Source organism: Dermacentor albipictus, chromosome 4 (assembly GCF_038994185.2).
Source record: "Dermacentor albipictus isolate Rhodes 1998 colony chromosome 4, USDA_Dalb.pri_finalv2, whole genome shotgun sequence".
Taxonomy (NCBI): domain Eukaryota; kingdom Metazoa; phylum Arthropoda; class Arachnida; order Ixodida; family Ixodidae; genus Dermacentor; species Dermacentor albipictus.
The window spans coordinates 141,783,040-141,807,966 of NC_091824.1; the positions used below are offsets into that span (position 1 = coordinate 141,783,040).

Genomic DNA, 24,927 nt, shown 5'->3' on the forward strand with positions numbered 1-24,927 from the left:
AACAAAGTCATCGTATAACATCGTCGCTATTTCATAACAGACCTATGTTCAAGCTCGCGGTATTCTTATTATAGCACGCTGAGTAATGGTTACACGTAAGTTAGGGCTCTGAAAATTCATTTTATTCTTGCGTGCATTTCGTTTCGTCCTAGTCGTGTGATAGAAACAAACGTCAAGAAATAACGAAACCTCACACGAAATGTTTGCGTCCGTCTAACAAGTTAAAAGGTGAAGAAAGCACGTTGGGGCTCCATAGCAGTAGCGTTATGAGCATTGAGGCGTCGCGAACGCTTTCTTTACCACAGCGACCGGTCAGAAGAAACAAGGCAGGGAGCTAAAGAAGCAAACTGCGTCTCCATTATTATTTGAAGCAATGCGATAACGACCGAAGAGCGTCGTAGTGACATAACCACACAGAAGTCGGAACGAAACTCTACAACATGCCCCGGCAGTTGGCGATGGCTGCCCGATTCGTCCACAGCACGATCCATTTTGTCCAAAGAAAAGCTCGCTTAAAGACATGTCGCACAAGAACAAGATGACTGCAGGAGCGCTCATGGGAAGCGTGAGGGCTTATTGCATCAAATAAACCTAGGCGTCAAGAGCAAAACATTTATCCGACGCTAGAGGAGCCCATTAACACGCACATAGGCACGCTGGCTTCGTAAAAAAAAAGTGCAATTAAAATAAGACTGCGGTGAAATGCAAGAAAATGGAGATCACCGTAGCTCTATACTTAAGTGACAGAAACGTCCTCAAAGAACACGCGCATAGGCGCCATTGCAAATACCCCTGAGTCATGCGCACTCTGCAGGGGCGATGCGCTCTGTTAGCGCACTGAGTACATTCTCAACTGGGATCTACAGAAATCGATCTAGGGAAATTCGTAAGCGCTCGTGATGCCTCGTTGGGGCACGCACCTACACTTCGCCGAGTGATGCAGAGAAAGCAGCGAAAACAGTAAAAAAGTGTGGTCGGGGAGTGAAGGGTTCCTCGTACGCGAAAAAATCGCTATCCCCGCCAACGCGGCGTCCAGATCGATCTTCAATTTACGCGACGGGTGAAGGCTCACGACCCTGTCGCGAGCGGTATTACCAGCGTTACCGCGAAACTGTTGCATGCAAATGCGCTTCCAGTGATACAGCAGAGGCAGTACGAAGCGGCTATTATGACATTGTCGCTCCCAGCACAGCAGCGCGAAGTTATTGGATTTTCCTGCATGTGCCGGGAATTAGTTCTTGAATCCCTGTCTCATTACAACTCTGAATTCTCAGCGTGCTCTATAGTCAGACAAAGTAAAAGAAAGTTGAGGTTCGTAGCACCGATATCTTGAGCAATCCTAGGATCACGACCGCGAGATCAAGGAGAGGGTACCTCTTGGACCGACCACGATAAAACGAGAAAAAGAAGTGACAAAGATCGAAAATAAATAAGCCTGTGAACCAAGTAAACAGCCAGCTCGTCAGATATTTTCTTACATTATGAAAATTGAGCAGCTGGAGCTGCATCTGAGCATATGGAAAGTTTCTGTTGCCGTTATTCATTTCCTGTCATCCGGGTTCTTTAGACCACTCATTCAGTGAGTGAGTGAGTGAGTGAGTGAGTGAGTGAGTGAGTGAGTGAGTGAGTGAGTGAGTGAGTGAGTGAGTGAGTGAGTGAGTGAGTGAGTGAGTGAGTGAGTGAGTGAGTGAGTGAGTGAGTGAGTGAGTGAGTGAGTGAGTGAGTGAGTGAGTGAGTGAGTGAGTGAGTGAGTGAGTGAGTGAGTGAGTGAGTGAGTGAACGAACGAACGAACGAACGAACGAACGAACAAACGAGCAAGGAGGCAATAAGGCAGACAATGGTACAAAGCCTAGCGGTGGCAACGGGCGAAATCCGATTGGCAGTTCACACCCACGGCGACCACAGGTCGAACTCAGCTGCAAAGAACCCTCGCTAATAGATACCTTCTCCGAATCAATTTGTTTTTTTTTTCATTGCATAATCACAGTAGGTATTCAGACGCAGGACCATTCCATGAAACGCAGACTTCGCCGCCGGTTCCTTGCTTGAGGTGTCCTTTTCAATTTCTTTTCTTCCTTTTCAGCCTATGCCAAGTTATCCAACAAGAGAGAGACCAGCCCGCGATACTCGTCAATTCATCGCAGCCCCTGCTTGCTCGGAATCTTTACAAAACCCAAAATTTCATGCATATTCTCTCTTCCAACTAAGGAACTTCCTCACTTTTCTTCTTTTATCTTCTCCCACTCTGAATTACGCCTCCTATTCACGGCTCGTGGAAGTTCTAAGCGATACGAGTGCCCCCTACTGCTGCATCAGTGCCGCTAATTCCCCGCGGCACCCTGAAGATTTCGGTTCCCTTTGTCCGCGGGATACTGCGCGGACGGCGACCTTCTTTAGACACACTCTCTCTCGAGGTAGATGGTCTGCGGACGACAAATGGACGGGGCAGACCAAGACGTGCAAGACGGTTTCTTGCCTCGCCCTCGCTGACAAACCTTTTCATCGTCATTTCCATTCCACCGCTCTCTGGGTCTTCCTCATTTTGCACCTTCGTCTCTCTATTGATCTACCCACCTCAGCCTTTCTTTCTTACTTCTTCTCGCGTGTTCTTCTTCCTTAAGCGTTGCGATCTCCAGCGAGAGCCGCCTTTGTGCATATCTTACCGCTTTTTGTCAAGTCCTCCCGGTAAACCCAAAGTTTCGCGCTCGTGTGCTTCAGCAGCACACTCTCTCTTTCTCTCCTTGTTGAGAACACTTAGCCGCGGTCCGTCATAGGTCCGAGTACTTACATAGGCCCCTAATGTGTTACAGCTATGGCCGTGTTTTCCCGCACGCTGAGCAGTGTTATATACGTATACAGTCGTCACTCGGCAAATGCACAGGGGTTATCTGCTCATTAACAGTAGTCAGTCGGGGGGTGTCACTTGGGTACACCGCTCACGGTTGTAGCTGCTCTAAGCTCATCTAATTACCCTGCCATCAGGCGTCTCCCTATTCAGAATTTGAACTATCGCTGCCTTACCGAGACGGCCACCTGTGCCGTGTACATTCTCGGCTATTTTCATAAACAATTCTTTCTTGCTGTGTTTCCAGATGGTCTTGGCATTAGAAATTACAAGTATCGGTGACCGCTTCTTTGACGGCGCTGATACCCGTCGAATACTATGAAGGCTGGATTCACACGGCCGTCAAACACCTCGTCCCGTCACCGGCACGCCACCGGCGCCCGTCATGAGACAGCGTTTCCGCTCCGGTTTCTTTTAAAAGAAAGGGAACGACGGCGACGTTAGGAGCATCGGCCAACGTCAAAGGCGTCCCGTATTTAAGCAGAAACAGGCGAAGAAACGCTATCTACATGCATGACGGACGCCGGTGACGGGATGGGGCATTTGACGGCTCTGAGCGTAAGGCCGAAGAAATAAAACGCCAGTGACCGGTGTTATAGAAGGAGAAAAAAAAACTGGGCGAGTTAGTACACTTGGCGTCACCAGTTTCATGGCCGATCCCCACAATGAGCTGCGCCAGGTCCCTGAGAAAAAAGGCAATAATGGACGATATATAAGACAGGAGAAGCGCTGAATTCACATAAGCCTTACCTGCCAGGGCGGCGTACGAGGGTGAATCAGAGGACTTTGCCCCTATACCCCCCCCCCCCCCCAGTTACGACTGTAAATGCGAAGTCAACATATCCATTCTCAGCGGTCGGCCTTTCTTGGACCAGCCCAGTCTTATCTTCCAGTAGCTCCATGGCATAGCGCTTTTGTCAGTTGTTGAAGATGGCGGTTGTGCTTCCCACGTCTACGGTGGACGAGCAACGAGGTGTTGGAATCAGAACCGCCGAGAAGCTCCAGTCATATCACTGGGAGAGTCTGGACCACCCACCATATATATACAGTCAGGACCTCGCCCCTAGTGATTTCCACATTTTTGATCCGCTCAAGAAGTTGCTGGTAGAACAGTGATTCCCGTGCAACGATGAAGCCGAGTCAGCATTCCGACGCTGGTACCACAATCAGCCGGACGAATTCCACAGGGGCCTCTCAAGTTTGGTGCTACAATGAGACACATGTCTGAACCGGTGTGCAGACCATGTGGAAAAATAGTGCATAGTATTTATATTTGTAATTACCTGTATGTACCTTATTTTGGCTACTAAAGAATAGGGGCAAAGACTTTCTGATTCGCCCTCGTAGTTTATATTTATCTTAAATATTGTACCACATTGTTCTTACGGTGAAGAACGAGAATAAAGGTTTATTCACACCGGCGACTTAGGAGGTCGCGTGACCATTTGCGACTGGTGAACGAAAAGCGACAGAAGCTGACCGATGCTCACACCGGCAAATGCGACAGGCCAATCACAATCTGCTCGCATTTGCATCACCATGTGAAATCAATGGCAGTGTATATATACGTCCGGTTCCTGTGCATCTGATTGGTTCAGCAGCCAGAAAACAAATGGACTGCGCGGAGTTCAAGACAAGGACGTAGTAAGAGACACGGACAAGCGCAAACTTTCAACTAACTTTATTTTTCGTCGCTCGCCAATATATGTCTTTAGTCACGCATGCGCGTAACATGCAATCACATTGTCACTGCCACATATTAGAACAAGCCGCACGAGAAACACTTCTCACTGTCCATAAAAAAATAGACGTGCCTCTTACGCAAGACTTCCCTGTAAGAGATATATAAAAAGCTTCCATCAGCTCCCGTGCAGTGGTATCTTCGCCTTTGACCAAGATCTTTATTTTTCAGAAATCTGAAACACACATGCAAGCTAGGCAATGCGCAGGCAAATACGCATTACCTTTATCTTTAATTGACGCTTATGTTCCCCTGCGTGATCGTTAGCACAACGTCCGATTTGCCCAAGATACTACTTTCGACAAGGTAGCGGAATCTCGTAGACAACGCCGACCACGCATTTCACATACCCCCGAACATCCTTTTTGCCGTAACCTCCGGGTTCTTTCTTCTTTTCATAAGAGGTTCTGGGGCAAAGCCCAGCCAGTTTGCACGGGGCAGAAAAAATAAAAATAAAACGATCGCACGTTGTGCCTGCTGGCTATCTTTTTCAGGTTGCGGGATAGGCCACGCATATATGGCAACACTTCTGGACGACTCCTACTTAGCCGCCCGGTGTTCACCCTGGAATGGGCTGTTTTTATTTCACGCAGAAGAACCTCTGCTATTGCCGTTACGACCGCGCAAGGGTATACCCGGCATTAACCAATCGCCATACCTGATCATTAAGACTACTCTGCATTGCATAACTATAACACCGCGGAAAATTAAAACAAAGACGCGTTACAATGTGTGCCTTTGTTGTCTTACAGAAATGAAAATAAAAGAAAGAAGTTTAATCACCCTAATATGGGGACGGCCATTCACACAACAGTAAAAATAAGAAAAATACTGTAAGAAAAAAAAACATGATTGGTTCGAAAAGTATGGAGCAATGTTTTCTAAAAAGAATAAATGTAGTTCGCATACGGTCCTACAGACATACACGAACATAGAGAGACAAAAGGCGAGGACAAGCTGAAGCACACCTTGGTTCGATGCATTTGCAAGTCCAATCTGCCTGCAACGCTCAACGTATCTGCACGACCAATTACCCGTTTCCGGCAACGATTCAACAGGTCTCGCACAAGAAGCCACGCAACTATAGGAGGACATAGACGCTATCGGTTGCGAAAGAGTCCTTCTAGATGCAAGCGACTAAAATCAGCGCCTCAGGCGCTCTGGGAAGATGTGAAGAGGGAGAAAATGGGAACTCGCTTGCTCGTGTGCGAGTGTTATCCGTTCAGTCCACGCCGTTGCTACGCCGTATCCCGGGCATTGTAGCAAGACGGACACGTTGCTTCGTGCAACTGCAGCAGGCCTCGACCTTGGTCGAATGTTTTGAAAGTCCAAGACATACTGTCACAAAAGTTGCCCCGCCAAAGCGCCCGCGGCTGGACTGGACAGCAAGTCGTGTGACGGGGCTACACTCTCGCTGGCTCTCATATAATTTTAGGTGTAGATTTCCATAAATGACCGAATATTTCTGTATTCTTAGGTAAACTCTGTATCTCCTACCACAGCACCGCCTGACGGTTTTATGCCCGATCTGCCCGCGAGCTTTTGCGACGTACATATCCATCCCACGCGGGATACGAGATGATTTTCGAAGCTGGCTGAGAACCAAAATAAAAAAGTTGTTTGCGCAGAGATTCATAATCCCGCCATCCACAAATTTGAAAAGATACCTACCATGGCTATCTAATATTTGGTAACCGGAGGACATGGGCTTCCTATACAAGCGATAAGTAAGTCGGTCTCCGAAGCATTCTCCCTACTTTAATTTACTTTCGCAGGCGAGGAAATGATTCGTAAATTCTACAATTCGTAGATTTTGGCTCATAGATGAAGTTTTTTTTTTTTCTTAACCTCGACGTCTGCAGCGATTTTGGGACTCTGGTACGATTATAGATCCATGATTCATGCTATCCTCGTGTTTCTACACTAATGTATATTTATGCAGACGTAGATACTTCGAGCAGCCACTCGGAATAACCTACTCTTATTATGACAACGAAGATACTCACATATTGTAGTAGGTGGAAAGTAAAGAAGTAGCTGAAGAAAGCAATAAAATAAACACCGTTATTGACATTCAGATGCCAGACATTCACCATGTGCGATGACCAACTTGTCTGGTGCACTAACGCTGTTATTGGACAACACTGACTCATAAATGCTTTAGTTAGGCGGCTTAACTGCAGCAGGCCACATAAAGAAAAAAAACGCTAAGTTACGGTTATCTGATATGCCCTCTCTTCCTCATTTAATAAACATGCCATGCAGGTGAAATTCAGGCGCATAATTTCTGCACCGAAACGGGCCTATCGTAGAGCATCATGATATGTTGATAAGAATATTCCCAATTCTGACTCACACCATCAGTCTGCGTAATACATATCGCAGAAAAAAATTCATATAAAAATTCATGGAAAATTCACAGTTATGCACGAGATACAGAGTCAGCTCAACCTCAACCTCTCAACCACTCAACCTCTCAACCACTCTTCTCAACCACTCGAAAGTATCGACGAAGTGTTAACGCGCTGACGAGAGCGATTCACGAGAGAGATATGAACCTCAGCATTAAAAAAAAAGAAAGAGAAGCTGAACATGACCGTCGAGGAGGTTAACCGAACGTTCGCCAGAGGTCAGGCCCTCGTCGGCGGATTTCCGCCCGATCATTTTCGTATCGCTGGAATTCCGGGGCCAGAGGAGGTCGTCCGAGGGCCCGCGCTCTCAACAACCGACTGGCGCACAGGATGCATCCGCGCGCTTCCCAGGAGGGGCCCGACGTCGACGGCGAGGCGGTAACGCGACTCCACCGCGCGTGCCCTCGCCGGCGGCGGCGCATCTGGCTTTCATCTCGTCCAGCGCGCGACAGGCAAGGTCTCCGGCCCTCCCGCGCCGTCTCCGGCCCCTGCGGTGAGCGCTTCGTGTCACACCACCACAACCGCCAAGACGACGGCGGTCGCCCGTATATCGTGCACCTAGAGAGAGCGCGCCGTAGAGATGCTCCCTCCTGCCGCCCCCTTGCCGCCGTCTCTTGCGACAGCGAGCAGCCAGCGATACACACATGCGAAGCCGCTCGCACGCCGCTATCGCACGGGAGGAGGATTCGTCAGCTCTGGTACACAGGAAAGATGACGCACGCACGGGGAGAGAGAGAGGAACAAGGTTCGCACTGGAAGAGGACAGCGCCAGTCGATGGCAAAAACGGTTGTATAATATCGTCACCTACGCATTATTGCGCCATTAGTTTACAGCAGGGATATATCACCAACGAGGGTCCATGTGCATTCGAAACCTTTGATCCAAAGCCCCACCGAAGCGTAAGGAGGCTTATACCGACATCTATAACTCGATGATTCTGATACGAATGGCCATGAAGACGACACGTCTTTGAAGCGTTACCACACTAAAACACGCGCCACGCTCACGAGGTGCCGCTTGCAAGTGGCGAGGGGCAATCAAAGCTGTCGTAGAGAAAGAGATAAATGAAGTCAGAAGCCGTCTCAGCCTACAGCGACAGTATTTGCAGCTGGCAGCTATCGTACGCATCAACTGAGTTCCGTTGTATTTGCCTTAGCGGCTAACAGATGTCTTAGTAGCGCTGTTAGCATGCGATCGCCTTGCGACACCTTCCGCTGGGACGAAGCAAATTAGCTCCGTGTCGAAGCAGGCATCAATGCAGTGCCACTGGCATGGAGGAACAATTGCAGTGCTACGCAGACAGAGGAATTTACTGTCAAATTGAAGCACTCTAATACATGCTCCTTTGTAGAATTCGCTTGTCTTTTTCTTAGACACTCTGGTGCTGATGTTTAAAGATACACTGCTTTATCGATCGTATTGGAGTGACACTGTTTCGCAATATCTTAGGAAGTGCGGAAGGCTCACGTATGGACGGCACAGGCGCAACCCGCTACTGTGTACCTCCATGCGCGAAGCGTTTCTTTGCGAGTTGGCGCTACGAGAGACCGGCCCCGTCCTCTCTTGTCCTGCTCTTCTCGTCGCGGGAGGAACGCGTCGCTTAAACCGCCGCCTCCTTACGCTCCGGTATCGCTTCCTGGTAAGCGAAGACGGCGGAGGCAGCAGAGGAAAGAAGCAAGAGGCGCGCTGGCGTCACTTCGCCGTCGCGGCGGCAGGCGACGGCGGCACCTTGCAACAGCCGGCTGCAAGTTGCGCGCGCGGTTACTACCAGCGCGGGCTTGTCCAATGGGACACGAGCGCACCCGCATGTCTCATAACCCTTCCCGCGCAAAAATAGCAGCGCGCGAGCTCGCGCGCGCGCCCCGTTCGCAAGACGCATGCAAAACTCGGCCCCGTCTCCCGCTGTGGCGGTGACGCTGCCGCCGACAACTGGCTTCGCTAATGGCGCTTTCGTGTCCGCCTTTAATTGCGGAAGCAACACAAAGCGCGCTCCCGGCTTCCAAATTAAAGCGGCCACGATCCCTCCCTCCGTTCGAGCCGGTTGTGTACGCGCTGCTCAGAGCCAAACGCCGTGGCTGCTGGATGCCGCCTGGCTGACACACACTCCCGTATGACGGCTCCCTTTGACGGCAAGGGAGAACGGAAAAGGGGTTTCTGAGCTTGTACGCACCCTTTAATGCCGTAGCCGCAGTACGGTGCAGGACGTGGTGACGAGAGCCGCCGGCGTGTGGTCTGTCGTCCGACGAAGCAAGCGCCCTCGGTGTGCGTGTTACGCATTTTCAGACAGGGTGCCACTGACGTGCGTGCTCTTGCTCTTCAATCACCGCTTTAGGTGCACGGTGAAACTTACGCTATCAAGGCGCACATAATATGCGCCTTAACAGCGCCTTGACAGTTTGCTGCGTTCTGCTATTGCGGTGCCAAGCATCACGCACGCGGCTAATGACCCCTGTTGTTTTCAATAGTTTGGTGCACAGCTTTGCGCCTTTCTTAGTTTTTTTTCTAATTCGTTTATTCTTATTTTATGTTATTTATTATTTTGGGGGGTATTTAGCGTGATCAGTTATATGATATACATAAGGTTTCCGAAAAGCGAAATCAAGATAACGCAAACACTACGCATAACTTGCTATCGCAAGTGACATATTGCGTGATTAGAAATAGGAGGTACATATGACACACACGAGTCTTCAGGCAAGATGCTTTACGAACCAGCGCAAGCATTAAACATAATTCGTCATCGCAAGTAAAACGCTCAGCAAGCATGACCCCTATACCGCCGCCGAAGCCACTAAACGAGCACCGGTACGCGAGGCTTCGTTTTCCGAAAGTTAGCAGGGGTTGGTGCCCAAATTCCCGTGTGTTGCACAGAACTGAGACACGCTTGCGCAAAGCGTACACACCTCAATCGCCGAACTGCGCGCGCGGAGCTTCTCGTCCCCGGCAATTTCGTTTCCTGTGCGAGCGCTGACGTACGTCGGTGCTGCCCACCTTCGGGCGAAGCTCGCACTTTCCAGTCGTGAGGAAACACGGTGTGCAGGTCCGAGGGGCTTCGGTGGGGAGCCAATCATGGCAGCTGCGTGCGGCTTTGTGATGGCGACACTTACAGGGCTTCCTTCCTGAAATCCTCCCCCCCCCCCCTTCCCCTGCCACCCTGTACTTGCTCTCTCCCATTATCCTGGTTTCTTGCGGCGAGTGATGCACTGTAGAAAGCGGAGAACATTGGCAAAAATAACGAAGAAACGAGAGACGAAAGCGTCTGAGTAAAGAGTTGCGGAGTAATCAGCAACCGATGAGGCGGCTTCACCAGTCCCGTGTCGGAGGTGTCGTCGAGTGAGTGCACGCGTGCTGCCGTGAGGGGTGGCCCGTGCTGGTCGCTATCGAGAACACATGGCTTGGGACTGCGTGCGAGAAAGATCGCTCGGTGACGTGGCCTGACGGGTACAACGCGCGGTGACACCCTGCGACCACTGAGGATTGGCTGTTCACGTCGTCCCTTAACAGGGAACGAATGAGCTGAAATCGGTGAATATGAGTTGCTCCAAGCAGCTTGCGCAAGTTATTACTGGCGCAAAGTCTTATGTTATTCTCTCCAATTAGGTTGGTGCAAAACATAAACAATACTACACACATGTCGTTAGCATATCATTAAAGCTTGTTTCTCTCTCTCTCTCCAGCTCTTTGCATTCTTCGGTGAGTAATAAACAATCCCACTTTCACAGTCACTTAAACGTACTTTTCAGGAAGATCTAATAAAAATTAGATTAGTAAGAAAGCATTATCACTTGAACACGTTTTCTGCTTGCCGTGGTGGTATGAAGAGTACCTAGAGCTTAATACAATTGTTGAACGACTGGCAAGGAAACCCATAAACATTGTATTACACGAATCTTTCCCAGCCGAATCTGATTCGAACCTTGCCCATAATTTTAGCAAACGTTTTCTTCAATCCATTCGAAAGCTGCTAGCTCAAAATTCACGAGTGGAATGTCTGAATAGCTCCTGATTTGGTAAAGCTGATAGCTGCGTTTATGCCGCAGTGGTCTGAAACAGATTTATGGAGCTGCAGGAGGACGCTTAGGATAAGTAAATCGCCGCGTTTTCATGAAATTAGGTTAAAAGATATTGCATGCCATTTAACTAAACTCAAAAATGTGCTGATTTACATTATTAACGAAACATTTCTTACGGGTCAAATTCACAAGAACCTGAAAGTAATCATTCAGAGACCACTGCATAAAACTGATCAAATATTTTGACAATTGCAGACCCATAGTTACTTTCTGTTCTATAGCATGTATGTTTAAAGAAAATCGTTCATGCACACATGACATCCATTTGTAATAAGTTTGGCCTGCTATCTACAGCTTAATTTGACTTTCGCAAAGTACGAGCTAACAGGCTTATGCAGCCATTGTGTGCTTGTCGACAAAGTCGTGCTAGTAAGCGCATATCTCTTCTGCATAGCAAACAAAAAAAATCTTACATAAAACGTGAACGTATGATGTCGGCTTACGAGTATCTCTAAAGGACATATACCTGGTAAAAGAACGAAGCCATGTAATTTATTGTTTCATTGATGTACTTGACTTTTTTTTCATTTAGCCATTGGTATACGCCACTTGGTGTGTGCCACTGTGACACAAGATATAACACAAGACAACATACAAATTGCATGATGATAACTTTATTACCATTAAGGTGAATGAAATAATCATTGCATGGGATTACACGCAGTGTAATATGAAAGTAAGCAAGGTTCTACGCACCACCTTAGTTGCGAAGCATTTAATTAACCGCTTCACATAGATTCCAACCGTCTGCATTGGATCTGCTTTCTTTATGTGTATCGGTGAATTCTGGTCTCTATATCTGGCTAGCTTGTAGTAATGAATGTCTAGTGAACAGTTAAGTATTCATAGATCTTGTGGACTACAGTTGGTAGAGTATACAAATATTAGTGGCACTAAATTTTGGTTGCAGAAATAGTTTCTACTAACTTTTGTGACTGGTGGTCCGTAGGCGGACTTAAAATAACAAAGCGTATATTATAATGTTTTCTTTAACTATAGCGCCACAAGGTAATGATCTTGTACACGGAGCCAACAATTGTACTTAGTTCGCCTGCTAACTTATTGGCGTGAATAGGCCACAGGAAATCGCCTTGGAACCAGCTGTATAAGAATTTTTGCGCTCTCACCTCTATTGGTGCTTTTCTTCCTGAATAAAACTATTCTGTTAACATGTAGTGGTTGGTTTATTCATCTAAGTGCCACAAATATCATTTTATTAACCCTTTAGTGCCACTTGTGCGTGTATAATCAGACAGCAAACAAAACTAGGTAGTTATTTACAGTTCTTGGATAGATGGTAGTGATTTTCAGCAAAATAAAAAAAAAGAGAAAGAGATAATGCTACTTTAGTCAGCTACTTAAGAAAATTGGACGAACAGTAGGACCGATACAATGTTGTGGTTCTCGTTCGATGCTATTCCTTCCCCGCTTGGTTACTGGTAAGAGCTGCGCTCCGCCAACATCATCACCCAGATCCGCCTATTGTTATCAATGATCGATAAAAGAATATAATCAAGCAAAATAAAATCTTACACAATACCGGCCTGGTATTCCAATGTCTGTAGTACTGCACACGTGGAGGTACACGTCACCCTGATTATACGTCAGCGGCAACGCAAAGAGGCGTGATGTGGTGGCTTTAGATGCGGTGGCTTCAGATGCTACACCAACACATGGTACGATGGTTGGGAAATGATGGCCGGAATAAAGAAAGCAAACATTACAAGCCTTTCTCCACGGGTCAACGCACTTCGGTTTGACGTTGCCTCACGCACACGGCACGACAACCTGCCTGCGGCCGACCCCGTGTCCCCACCACCACAGATTCCAGTTGGGTGGCCCCAGCCCGGACCACTTTCGCGGAGATCCTCGACGATGCAGGCAGACCAGGACTTTCTAGCCTTCCGGCTCTCCCATGACGATGGACACGCGCAGGCAGCGTAAGTGTCAGACAGTTAACTGAAAGGCAACGCATTCATCCCGTACGAATAATCAGCGTCATCTGTAGGCGTCGCGCATGTAGGCGTTGTGCGAGACGGAAAAGTGAAGCCCTCTGGCAAGCCGGGAGAACCGAGCTTGCGCGGGCCTCCCCGGTCGTATACGCTCACCCCCCGCATGCGGCACCTGTGAATGCGCTCGCCGTCCATGTTGAAGCCAGCGAGCACAGACCAGAGCGACACGCATGAACCCACACGCCTGAAGGCAAGCAGTGTATATACTGCGCATGGCATCTTCGGTGCGAGGGGTACACATTTGTTTCTCGTCATCGACGTTGACAGCGTTGCGTGCTACATGTGTAGGGCTGCGCGACCGCCGCTACCATGGCTACACGGGATGGGATACGCTGAGAGAGAGAGAGAGAGAGAGAGAGAGAGAGAGAGAGAGAGAGAGAGAGAGAGAGAGCAGGAAGGAAAGGCAAGCTGTTTTTCGCGTGTTGTTCGAAAAAATCGTGCGCGTCCGTAGCCTGCCGGCGAGCGCTGCTCAAAGAGCCCTTGTTCCTTGCATGATTACGCAGATGGCTTCTATAAGCCGCGAGGCGAGAGGGTGCTGCAGACGGTGCGTGTCTTTACGACAGCTTTCACTTGTCCCTGCCGAAAAGAAAATTTTGGCAGACGCGTCGAACGTTTCGAATGTGATTGGTCATGGCTTTTGAAGAGAAGGTGGCCTTTGTGTTACGACAACGCAACGTGAACAGCAATATGTTCAGACTGGTATGACAAAATAGATGCCTATTAAAACGGCCAAGATTGCACATTTCGGAATCAAGAGAATAAAATGGACGAAGCGAGTTACAGACAGTGAAAAAAAAAACGATCTCAAAACAGGACAAACGTAAGTGATGGAAAACTTTCTTCAGAATGCATCTGATGCTGACGAGATGCACGTGTCACGTGCGGGTAACGTAAATGAATCTATAAACGAGCAGAGGGCATGCAGAGGAAATACGCAGAGCACAGACAAAGGAACCTACTGGCAGGTCTGAGAACTTACGCAAGCGTGCGATGAATTGAGAATCTCCCCTGTCTTCGAGTGACGAAAGAAAGAAGCATCGCAAAGTACGGATCCATCGTTCTTTTCGGAACACGGAATCTGAATAATTCTGAGCATGACAGCAACCGCCGTAGCTGTCTACAGACAAAAAAAGAAAGGAAAAGAAGAAGGCAGAAGAAGAATAAGACCTTCACATTTTGACGAAGGACTGGCCCCTGCTTCTTTGGAAGTCTGTTGAGGTCGCTGTACCGTTCTTGGCCTCGTCAGCTCGTTCTCGTCAGCTCGTGCTGCACCAGACGGTTACACCCTCCGTTATGGCGTCCCGAGCCGCTCCGCTCACTTCATTTGCCCCCAAGGTGTCACTTGAAAGACATGCAGATAGAATACGAGAGCCCACCTACGACCCCCCCCCCCTCTCCCCTCCCCCGCTTATTCGCAGATACCGCAGTGGAAGCAATCGAACGCAGCCGACGCGCAGTACGCGATAGCTACGTTCGGTGCTTGAAACGGCACCGCGGTGCATCTGGCTACGTCGTTTATAGGCAGTAACCTCTCCGCGAACCGACGACGAGTCAGCCCGTGCATTATATATGGCACACCTTTCGCGCGGAAGTTTTCTTCTTGGATATATCTGCGCGTATAGGCGTAGGTACAGTGAGGCGAACTCTGGAGGGGTGCTGCGTAGTGCGTGCACGTGACGTCTGCGTGTGCGCACTCCGATAAAGCGAATAGCAAAACAAACCCATCGTTCTCCTTCTTTTGAAACACAGGGCGAAAAGGTATGAGATTTTCTTTTTCTTCGTTTAGAGCAGGATTATTGCCGTTTCCAGGTGCTCTGCGTATAGTGTCTTAAAATGGATAATCTAGATATGTAGAAGGAAGATGTTTTCTTATTATGTTTTTTTTTGGGGGGGGGGGGAGAAGAGTTTCGTAAACAGTTCGCGAGGTCACACCCGCGTGGTCACTTTGTGCCATATATACGACGACTTTACCATTTTGATTGGAGCCTAGACTTACTCACATGGTATTACTTGCAGACGATTCACTGCAGTCCTTCACTCAGTGGCGGCGGCCCTGAGTGAAGGACAGCAAAGTGAAGAAACGCAGGCTAAAAGCGGGCTTGTTTTGCTTTCCATGACGCCACATAGTTATCCGCGAGCATGCTCCAGCCATCTCAGAACAAACAGATCTACCTTTACTTTTACCAAGCCTGTCAAGTATCAGCTGTGCTGACGCTAAAGCTAAACCGCGCCGGGGTTGCGCTAGCGTAGCTGCGTGCCATGAGAGGTAAGGCTACGCCAAAGTGCTCTATATCGATTTGATATAATGTGCCAATAGAGGCGCTTCTATGGAAGAGACCCCCTGGGAACGTCGAGCTTAGATGGCTCCCCTCCTGCGGTAAGGCGCTTCAGCTATTCGCCTTACGCGATAAGTGGCTGCAACGGGGTAACTGACATTCTCATTCTTAGGCAGCATCTTCAGAGTAACACCACAGTAACGAAACATATTAATAAATAAATAAAAACTTCGCCAAATCTTTGAAAACTGTGAGCGGACATACAGAAGAGCTTTAGAGGAGAGCAAATTCCTAAGCAATCTTGTTCTGATGCCAGAGCCTTCACGGAGATAATTTAAGTCTGCAGATTACGTGAAGACTGTTAAAAATCTTTAGAAGGCTCCGGCCAATAGCAGCCTGCCCACGCTACTGAAGCTATCTGAGAAACTTGCACTCAACTACGTAGCACAAACTCTTTAAAAAAAATCACAAACGTGTACACAAGGTCTGTTCGATTTCCAATTTTCTTCATTGCAATAAATATTTTAAAAAGACGTAGTCCCCTTGTAATGGTGACGGCTACTGCTTGTCGCATGGCGGACACAACAATATAAAAATATATCTACGAAAATAAAAAAAGCACTTCATAAGGTCAGAAATCCAGTTTGTAAACAAAGTCACAAACACACACTAGCGGCCGTGATGTAGACTGCGATGAGCATATAAAAAGATGAGGAATTACACAGAGTTAAAATAATGCACGCACAGAATAAAAAAAGTATAACACGTAATATACAAGCGCTAATAAATAAGAATAATGGAAGCAAGTTACAGTAACATCGTGTGGCTATTCAGTGCGATATCTACTACTTGTTAAAAATGTGTGTATCTTCGTAAAAATGTACAAGTGCGTTCAATGCTTTTCGCTGTGCTATTTTCGATGGCCATGGGCCCATCAATTTTACGAGTGAGAAAGGTCGGTGAGGATCAACCGAGCGTAGCTCTTGTTCCAGCTGCCGTCTTTGCGTCGCGTATATTGGGCGTTCGAGGAGTAGGTGGCGAACATCCTCATCGTCGCGGCCACAGGAGCAAGCCGGGGAAGAAGCCCGTTTTATGCGATACAGGAAATGTTTGGTGTATGTTGTCCCAAGGCGCCGTCGATGAATTAGTGTCTCGGTACTCTTCAAACATTCTACATACAGCTGGTATTTGAGTTGAGGGTCCACTTCGTAAAGAACTGATTCCTTAGCATTTTCGTTACACCAGGTTCTGATAAGTTTAACCTTCATGCAATTCATCTAATCATCTAAGTTGAATCTGACAACGGTTTGAACAGCGCCCCCAGGCTCGTGCTTGTACGCCCTGATATTGCCACGCGCGCACCTGGCACGTGAAAGCGGTCGACGCGGGCACGGGAGGGCGGGACAGGACAAGAACTGCTCCTAGAAGGCAGCTGACGCCGAAATACACAGCACAGTTACCAAATGAAACACGATCTTAAAAGAAGCTGTAAATAGCGCTACAAGAGAAGCCGCTATCCCTCCATATGTGCGTGACTCAGTGCGTGAGTCCAACTTCACTTGCCCGCCCACAAACGGGAACGCTGAGCTCTGTAAATACGGACGGACGGAGCCTCGTAGCAGTTAGAGCACGGACGGTGGTCACGTGACGTCACAAACGAAGAGTTTCATGGTTCTAGTGCTTGAACATTGTGACCATGATAAAGTTAGTGGAAATTATATATGAGGATCGAGCATGGGAACTCCTCAACGTACTCGTATAGGGCGGATCTTATTCCCCTGCGCCTTTGAAGATATGGCGGAAAATTCAGCCTGCTTACAGGTTTTCTTCTAAATATCAGCCGGCACATAGACAAGGCCACAAAAGAAAGATACAATAGACATGTGGCCTTGTCTGTTGTGCCTCTTACAGGTACCCGCATACGCATAACTCTGCAGGCACGTATCTGCATGTCTTTAATGTTTGGCTCAAGTTACGTGGGACATCCTGTATACTACAGTGTGCGCAGTCCCGCACACCGAATATGCCTAAGATCTCGGCACCTCAGCCTTTACGCATCAACCACTGCCACAAAAAAGACCAACCCGTGGACACAGAGCAAAGACACAAACCGCAGAAAGGTATTTTTACGATATTGGAAAGAAACTACAATAGAGAATGGAGGGACCAGAAGGAATTACAATGTAAGGGAGCTTGGGCCTCCGTCAAGCTGCTGCGTCAGCTTTTTGCCCAGGTGTGCCTTCAATTCCTTTTGTTTCTGGTAAATAAGATTGATGGATTGATTGATTGATTGATTGATTTATTTATTGATTGATTGATTGAAAACCCGCGCGCGTATAAGGCAGGCAGCATTCGACATCGCAAGATAAAGCATATCATCACGTAATAATTTCAGGTGCAATAACTACTTCGGACCTATACTATTAACGGCAGCAGATTCAGAGGCATACGGTGACGTATAAATTATTATTAGTTTTTAATGCTCAAAGTAATTCATGCTCCACACTATCCTTAAGAAGGAAAGAAAGAGACCTTCGAACAAGAACCAGCGAGAAAGCATGGGTGACGACGAACGTTACGCAAATGAAGAACAGCGAGTGACAAAGGTATACCTCGCTGCCACATGAACTTGCGTTTCCGAATGAATTCACTGAGTGCCCACCGCCACCCTCTCTGCTATGGCAACGCGGGCGGCAGCAGCGACCAGACCGGCAGCACTGCACCCGGTAACCAGCCTAAACGAGTCAGTGTGCGTAGACTAGGTAGAGATGATAGTACACAAAACACTGCGAGCGACACAAGTACGCAGCTCACACAGCCCAAACTTGGACGAAGAGCATGGTAACTTTTCCGAGCTGATGCAAGTGGAAGGGTAATCTCAAGTCGACACCGAAACCGTAGATATATGTGAGGCACATCAAACTGTGATAGTGCCCAGAAGAAAGCGCCACTCGGAGATTTGAATTTGTTTAAAACAACAACACAAAAAACAGGAGCTGGCTTCAACATTTCGGAAGCCATACTATACAGCAGGAACTCCCACAATGATGATACACTCCAGCAAACGGTTGGCGATCGTTCGCATTGACTCTCCACTTGCCTCGGGCGGAGCAAGCAGCGCGCACGATTTCAGCCGTAGAGCGGTCTCGGCGCAAAGTGCGTGGCGGCCGGGGGCAACGTTCACCAAACGGCGCCCTTTTAGAGAACAAAAAAGCCCCCGGCGCGGGCGTTTGCAGCAGTCAAGTCGTCGGCGCATCAGGGACCGAGCCGCCGGTCTTCGTCTCGCAGGGTTCGCTGGCTGCGGCTTAAGGAAGCCCCGGGATCGCGCGCAGACGGGCCAATCGAACCTTGTGACCGTGGCGCCAAGAGCCCATTAGCAGCAACATGATAGATGGTGCCCGCGAAGGCCCGCGCGGTTGCCGCATTTTCTCGCTCGTAACTCGCCGTATCTTATTCAATGAGCAAATAAAGCCCGTCTGGCCTAGGTATAGGGAGAAAGCGCTCTTTATTTCAATACAGAGAAGTCGGCGTGCGTGGAAGTATTCACTTACACGCTAAGGTACAAGAGAAGAGAAGAGTGGAGAGAAAGTCCCTAGAACAGAGGAGGGCTGAAGAAAGAGAAAAAGAAAAGCTAACTCGATATCTTGATTTAACTTTGAGAATCTTCAGTGATGAACATTCTAGTCCAATTTTTCATCTTTGTTTTATAACAGGTCTTTCATGTACATTTGAGCCCGAATGGCAGCTAGAGTTTTGGCAGGCCACCAATTGATTCAAGGTAAGCATCGGTTCTTGCAGTCTCTACTATGTTGTCTTATGTTTTGTGCATGCCATAGTTGCAGACCACCACCACCACCCCTCAATCATCATCATCATCAACATCATAATCATCATCATCATCATCACTACTACTACTACTTATCGAACCGCGTGCGCGTAAATCTCTCCTTCTGTTCTTTTTTTAAGTCGCCACAACAACAATAACAGTGCGGGCCTTTGGTGCTGTGCATTCGGGATGTTTGCACTGAATCATGATTTAGTATAACTTATTGAGCCTAGAATAGATGCACTATAGATATTAACTGAGGCACGAGCAAATCAGAATAAACCGAAAGGCGAATTAACATTTGTCATGACTGCCATTTAATTCAATTATAGGGCCCACGCGACCATAGTGTATAATATTACAGATGGGAGAGCTGCGGAAGAAGAAGGGCACACCATGGGCATCTTTAAGCCATTTACTGCACAAAGCAGCCAACGGCAAGACAAGGACAACACGACGGCAACTGCACGATAATGGAAATTGCACGACAACAATGCAAGCGACTCGACTACGTGTGCCGGTAACCCCTATGATGACGACGACACTTCGAAGACCGTCATCTAAGCGAAGAACTGTCTTTGTGAGAGGAAAGCTGGGAACGACTGCTGCGTTGAAAGCCGCGTTGCGAATGTCCATGCTTGAGTCGGTCTCGAATTGGTCCCATTTTCAACGATTATTTCTGACTCTGGTAATGATTTTTCTCTATGCCAGACTCTGACTTCTTAACTAACACGATAGCGTTAAGTGCCCCACGTCGCAGAAAATCTGGCATTGGACGTCGTTTCCGTAAAAAAGATCTTCGAACCACCCATACCTAGACCCTACATGTGGCGCAAGAAAGCTAGTGAACTAATTGAATTTCTCAAGCTAAAATATTTAGAAACATCGTAAAGTACGAGTTACACACAGCCTGCAGACACGATAGCGTCGGTCTGTAATTTGACTATACGAGAAAATATTATTCTGCTACACGAAAACTCAAAGAAACTCTTTTTCCAGCGTTCCTACCATTCATAGACCGCCCACGGCGTCCGCCATTAGCGCGCGCAGGCGCATGAGTATCTTTGAGGCCACAGAGCTGCTCGCCCGGTTCTTTGAAATATCTCTAGATGGCGCTCGCCTCCACTGCATCGCGGCCCACGCAAGAGGCCGCGTTTCTACCAGAAAGCCCGTTTTCGTGCATAGCGTTCGCGTCCAGCGTTTTCCGGTAAACATTACGGTTACATATGCTCCAGTTGCCGGGAAACGTGAGAAGCAGTCAGCGATATTTGAATGCTATCGTGTTCCACACTTAAAGGCGAAGCTGAACCGTCCTCCATCTTTTTTATCTGTTTTATTCTGCGCATGATAAATGCGGACACTTAAAGTGAGTTCAATGTGACTTTTTGCTTTGCGCAGTAATTGTTTAATCAAGAATTTCATTTCATTAATTTGTTAATATGTGGGGCTTAACGTCCCGAAGCAACACTAGGGCTATCGGAGGCACCGTAATGGTGGTCTCCGAAGTGAACTTGAGCTCCTCGGTTTTTTTAACGTGCGCCCAAGGCACGGTACATGTTGCGTTTGTGCATTTGTGCCCCATCGAAACCGGGCCGTTGCGATCGGCAATCGAACTCTCGACCTTCGTGTCTAGAAACAGAACGCCATAGCCATTGCGCCACCACGACGGGTGAAAACAATTTTAAAAAGAAAGAAAATGGCAACCTGCACAACGGACAGAACACAGTTGAATAGGACAACGAAACACTGGCAAATGTCATATCAGAGAGAGAGATGGGGGTACAAGAGAGGCCGGGATGTTTAGGTTAGGCGGAAATCACGATAAAGGCGAGAGCTCAGAACAGTTATCGGTAAGAACATCTTGACGCGAGTAAACGTATAATTCAAAAAATTATTTAGCTCAATTTAGACACGCTGTAGGCATTGTCTACTATTCTTCTTCTTCTTCTTCTTCTTCTTCTTCTTCTTCTTATTATTATTATTATTATTATTATTATTATTATTATTATTATTATTATTATTATTATTATTAAATGTCTTTAAGGAGAGGTTGGTGCCTATGTGTGGCACCGTAGCAACTCCTCTTTGGCATTACCATTTTGCTCATAATGTTCGCAACAAAAACAACTATTGGGAAAAAATACACAGGAACATTCGCGTACGCAAAGTTCACGTACGACAATATAAATGTTCTTGGGCTGTTGCCAATTGGGCGTCGCTTGATTGCAGCAGTCCAAGCACAACACTCGCGCACTCGGACACAGGAGTCACATAAACACGAAAACACAAAGAAACGAGTCAACAAGAGTATCTGCTATTTCAACGTACCCTTTTTGCTCCGTTTATGTTACAGCACCTACTCTGTGTGAGAAGAACAATAAAAAGGAAAAAGCTGAGGGTCTAAATTTTTAGCTAGCAACAACCACCAGAAGCGAAGAGACAAAGAATCCAAGGAAAGCAATACGGATTCAAATTTCAGCACTTTCAATTCAAATTTAGAAATAGGAAGAATAAAAGCGCTTGTCTGTGCACTTGTACTACGTGTCGATACCGTCTCGTCCTTGCCTGGTTCTCTTTCTTTGGCGCAGCATCTTTTGTAAAGTATTAAGAACCAACTCGCCCAACTACAAGCCTTTTACTGTCAGCTTTCTAGGTTTTGAAAGTTGTTTATATTACTCTGTGCCTCGAAGGTAAATTTTCTAATAAGTATACATAAATATGTCCGCTGGACATCCTCGCAGTTCACTACAAGAATACCGAATATAGTTTTGTTAAACGACTGCGTGGTTTGCTGACCAGAATATGCTACAGTGCAACGATGCAGCTGTCAGTAATCAAGGTAGGAATAAGCTCTCGTTGTACTTGAGAGATGGCATGAAATAACGCACACAAAAAATTTAAATACGCTAAAGGCCAAAGAAAGCGTCACTTGAGGTAGGGGGGACTCATACAATCAGTGAGTGTATACATAGATATATACAAGCAGAAGCAAGTATTTCAATCCCAGATGAGTGGATACAGTAATATAGCACGAGAAAGGCAAGGCATGCACATTGTATGATATAGAGTTGTCATAAATAAACTAGGAACAAAGAATACATAAATATATAAATATATAAAAATATATAAACATGGTATAGTAAGTAACATATAGATAGATGAATTGTGTGTGTTCCTGCAGCTTGCTTTCACTTATTTTCCTTCCTTCGTATGCCAGTAGAATATACAAAACACCACAGACTTTTGTCTTGTTCCTTTATCTTTGTTTGCGCGCAACAGCTTAAGTCTGAACGTCTGCGCGCAGTAAGCATTGTTAAGAATGGCGAGCTGCAAGGCAAAATTGCCACCCAATTACGACTGGGGGACAAGACGCGCATCCCCCACTCTCCGTCGCTGCAGCTAGGATGCGTTCGAAGAAGCGGGCTTTGTGCTGAAAACCGCCTCCATCCTCCAGCCCCATCGCTGTTGTGACGAAACGCGTTCGGCGGGCGAACTATTGTGCCTGAGCTCTCCAGCGCGGACCTGATCTGCTACGCATGAGCAAGCTGCCGCGGGAAAGCCGTTTTTGTTGCTTCCCACACGCCGATCGGGACGCAAGACAACGAGCTACCCACCATTGGCTCCGAGTTTCCCGGAACGGCGCCCCTCGGACGTCGGCGCCGGACATCGGAATGTGTGTGCCTATGTGTGCGTAAACTGTTCTGCGGAACGACGCCCCTCTGACATCGGCGCCGGGCATCGGAATGTGTGTGCCTATGTGTACGTAACCTGTTCTGCGGGGCGACGGCAAGTTGACAATGAGTAACCGAACGTTCGCGTCACCTTGTATCGCGGGAGGATTGAGTGTATAAAAACTGCTGTGGTGCGAATGCTGATACACTTCTCTTGAGCAGTCATGTTGGACTGACACTTCTCTTGAACAGTCATGTTAGACTGATTTAAATACTGTAAATAAACCCATATTCCTCGTTTTTGATGAGAAGCAGTTCTTCCCTTCATCAACGTCCTCAGCGTGGATAAGTTGGACGACGGCATGGGCCAGCTACCTTCGAATTCATGCCGGACTCCAATCTTGACAAAGGACCACGAGCGATGGGATTGAGCCCCCAATCCTGACAGCATGTCGTATTCAGAAGCACTAATCCGACGATGCTATTCGCTCACGATTTCGCTGACGTTCGTCGTATTTGGTAACAAATCATTACATAATTAGAGAGCTTCACACGCCAACATTGCGACCCAATCTCTGCATCTGCTCCGTACTTGACAGAGATGTAAAAAAATGAAGAAAAAAAGAAATATTTCTGTATTGCAATAAATTATGCTGGCTCTTCTATTGCGAAAAAAGTTATATATGTTTCTTTTCTACTTTCTTATAACAATTGTTGTTTCTTGCAACGATTCAGTTTCAAGTATAAGAGTGAATACAAGTAAGAGTATAAGCGTAAGAGTACTGTAGAGTATGGCCACGCATACTCTGGATACCCGGCGTTGTATGTAAGTCCACTAGTAATGAGGCCTACTCGCCAAAATCCTGGAAATGCTCTAACCTCCTATTTTGCCCCGAACCAACCTATTAAACTACTATTTCTTTCCACGCACCATTAATGATTGGAATGACTTGCCTTTATGAAACTTGTATCGCGATTGTTTACTTTTTTGTATCAGCATCATTGCCGTATTGTTGCAGCATTTTGTTGTACTGACATTGTTTTACTTCTTGTGACCTAATATTGTATTTTATCCACCCTGCACAGACTTCGTGTCCGCAGTATGTATCAAATAAAAATAAATAAAATGAAAGTAAAACCAGGTCCTGTACAAAAATATAGGCCCGCATTCACAAAGGAGTTCTGTGCTAGAACTGCTGGTAAGAGCAGATGTCTACAGTTGTATGATACTAATGAAGACGGACAGCCCATAGCAAAAGGCTCTTAGGAAAGAAAAGTTTGTGAGCTTGGCCCATACCGTACATGTAGCTTCACCGTCACCCGCGGGAGTCGTACAGATAAAAAAACATTTCCCTTCAAAAATCACTAGTGGGAAATCTGGCGCTAGTGTCTGCACGTATGGTCGTTCAGACAGCAGGGGAATGATGGGCTATATATAGATTTGCCTAAACTTCGTCCTTAATGCATGAAATGTCTTTGTGACTTTGCAATTAATCTTACTTTCTTCAAAATATTGTTTTATAAGTGAAACAATTTCCAATGATTACACACATGCGCAGACACTAATTGTCCTTTTGTGTTCAGAAAACTATGAGTGCTTGAAGATCGAGTGGAATAAAACACAACAAATAACCTCACAAGAACGTTTGAAACATCGAGCTTGGAAGATTAGATAAATACGCGTACTGCGCACCATCATTCCCATGGTATAGCTGAACGATTGTAACGCCAGCGTTTCCTCTAGTGACTTTTGTATTGGAATCTTCATGGCGCACATACTCCCGGTAATCGCATCAAACAAAACACATATTTTCACTTGGCAACTAAAATGATCCGCTGGCCTCGCCGATAAACAAATGCTTGGGATATTGCGAGACCAACACCGAAATCAACGCGAAACAGCGAATTTGTCGGGCGTGTACTTCTATACCATGGCTCAAGGTTCAGCATAAGATGCCCGACAGGAATTGAGAATGTTTTCGGCGGGAGCAATTATTTAGTCATCCACTCTCGTCGTCACTGTTGCGACGGTCGCACGGCCGCTGCAAGAAATCTCTGTTTCCAAAACTT

General features: G+C 47.1%; 1 protein-coding gene and 1 long non-coding RNA gene across 3 annotated transcripts in view; both read right to left on the bottom strand.

The window, feature by feature from the left end:
- Positions 1 to 9,313, bottom strand: part of LOC135915452 (uncharacterized) — a 144,797-nt gene extending 135,484 nt beyond the window's left edge. The window contains exon 1 of the long non-coding RNA XR_010568624.2: positions 9,170 to 9,313. This is a non-coding gene — a long non-coding RNA (uncharacterized lncRNA). The remainder of the gene's footprint in view (positions 1 to 9,169) is intronic.
- Positions 1 to 24,927, bottom strand: part of zfh1 (Zn finger homeodomain 1) — a 663,681-nt gene that overhangs the window by 632,190 nt on the left and 6,564 nt on the right. The window lies entirely within an intron of this gene.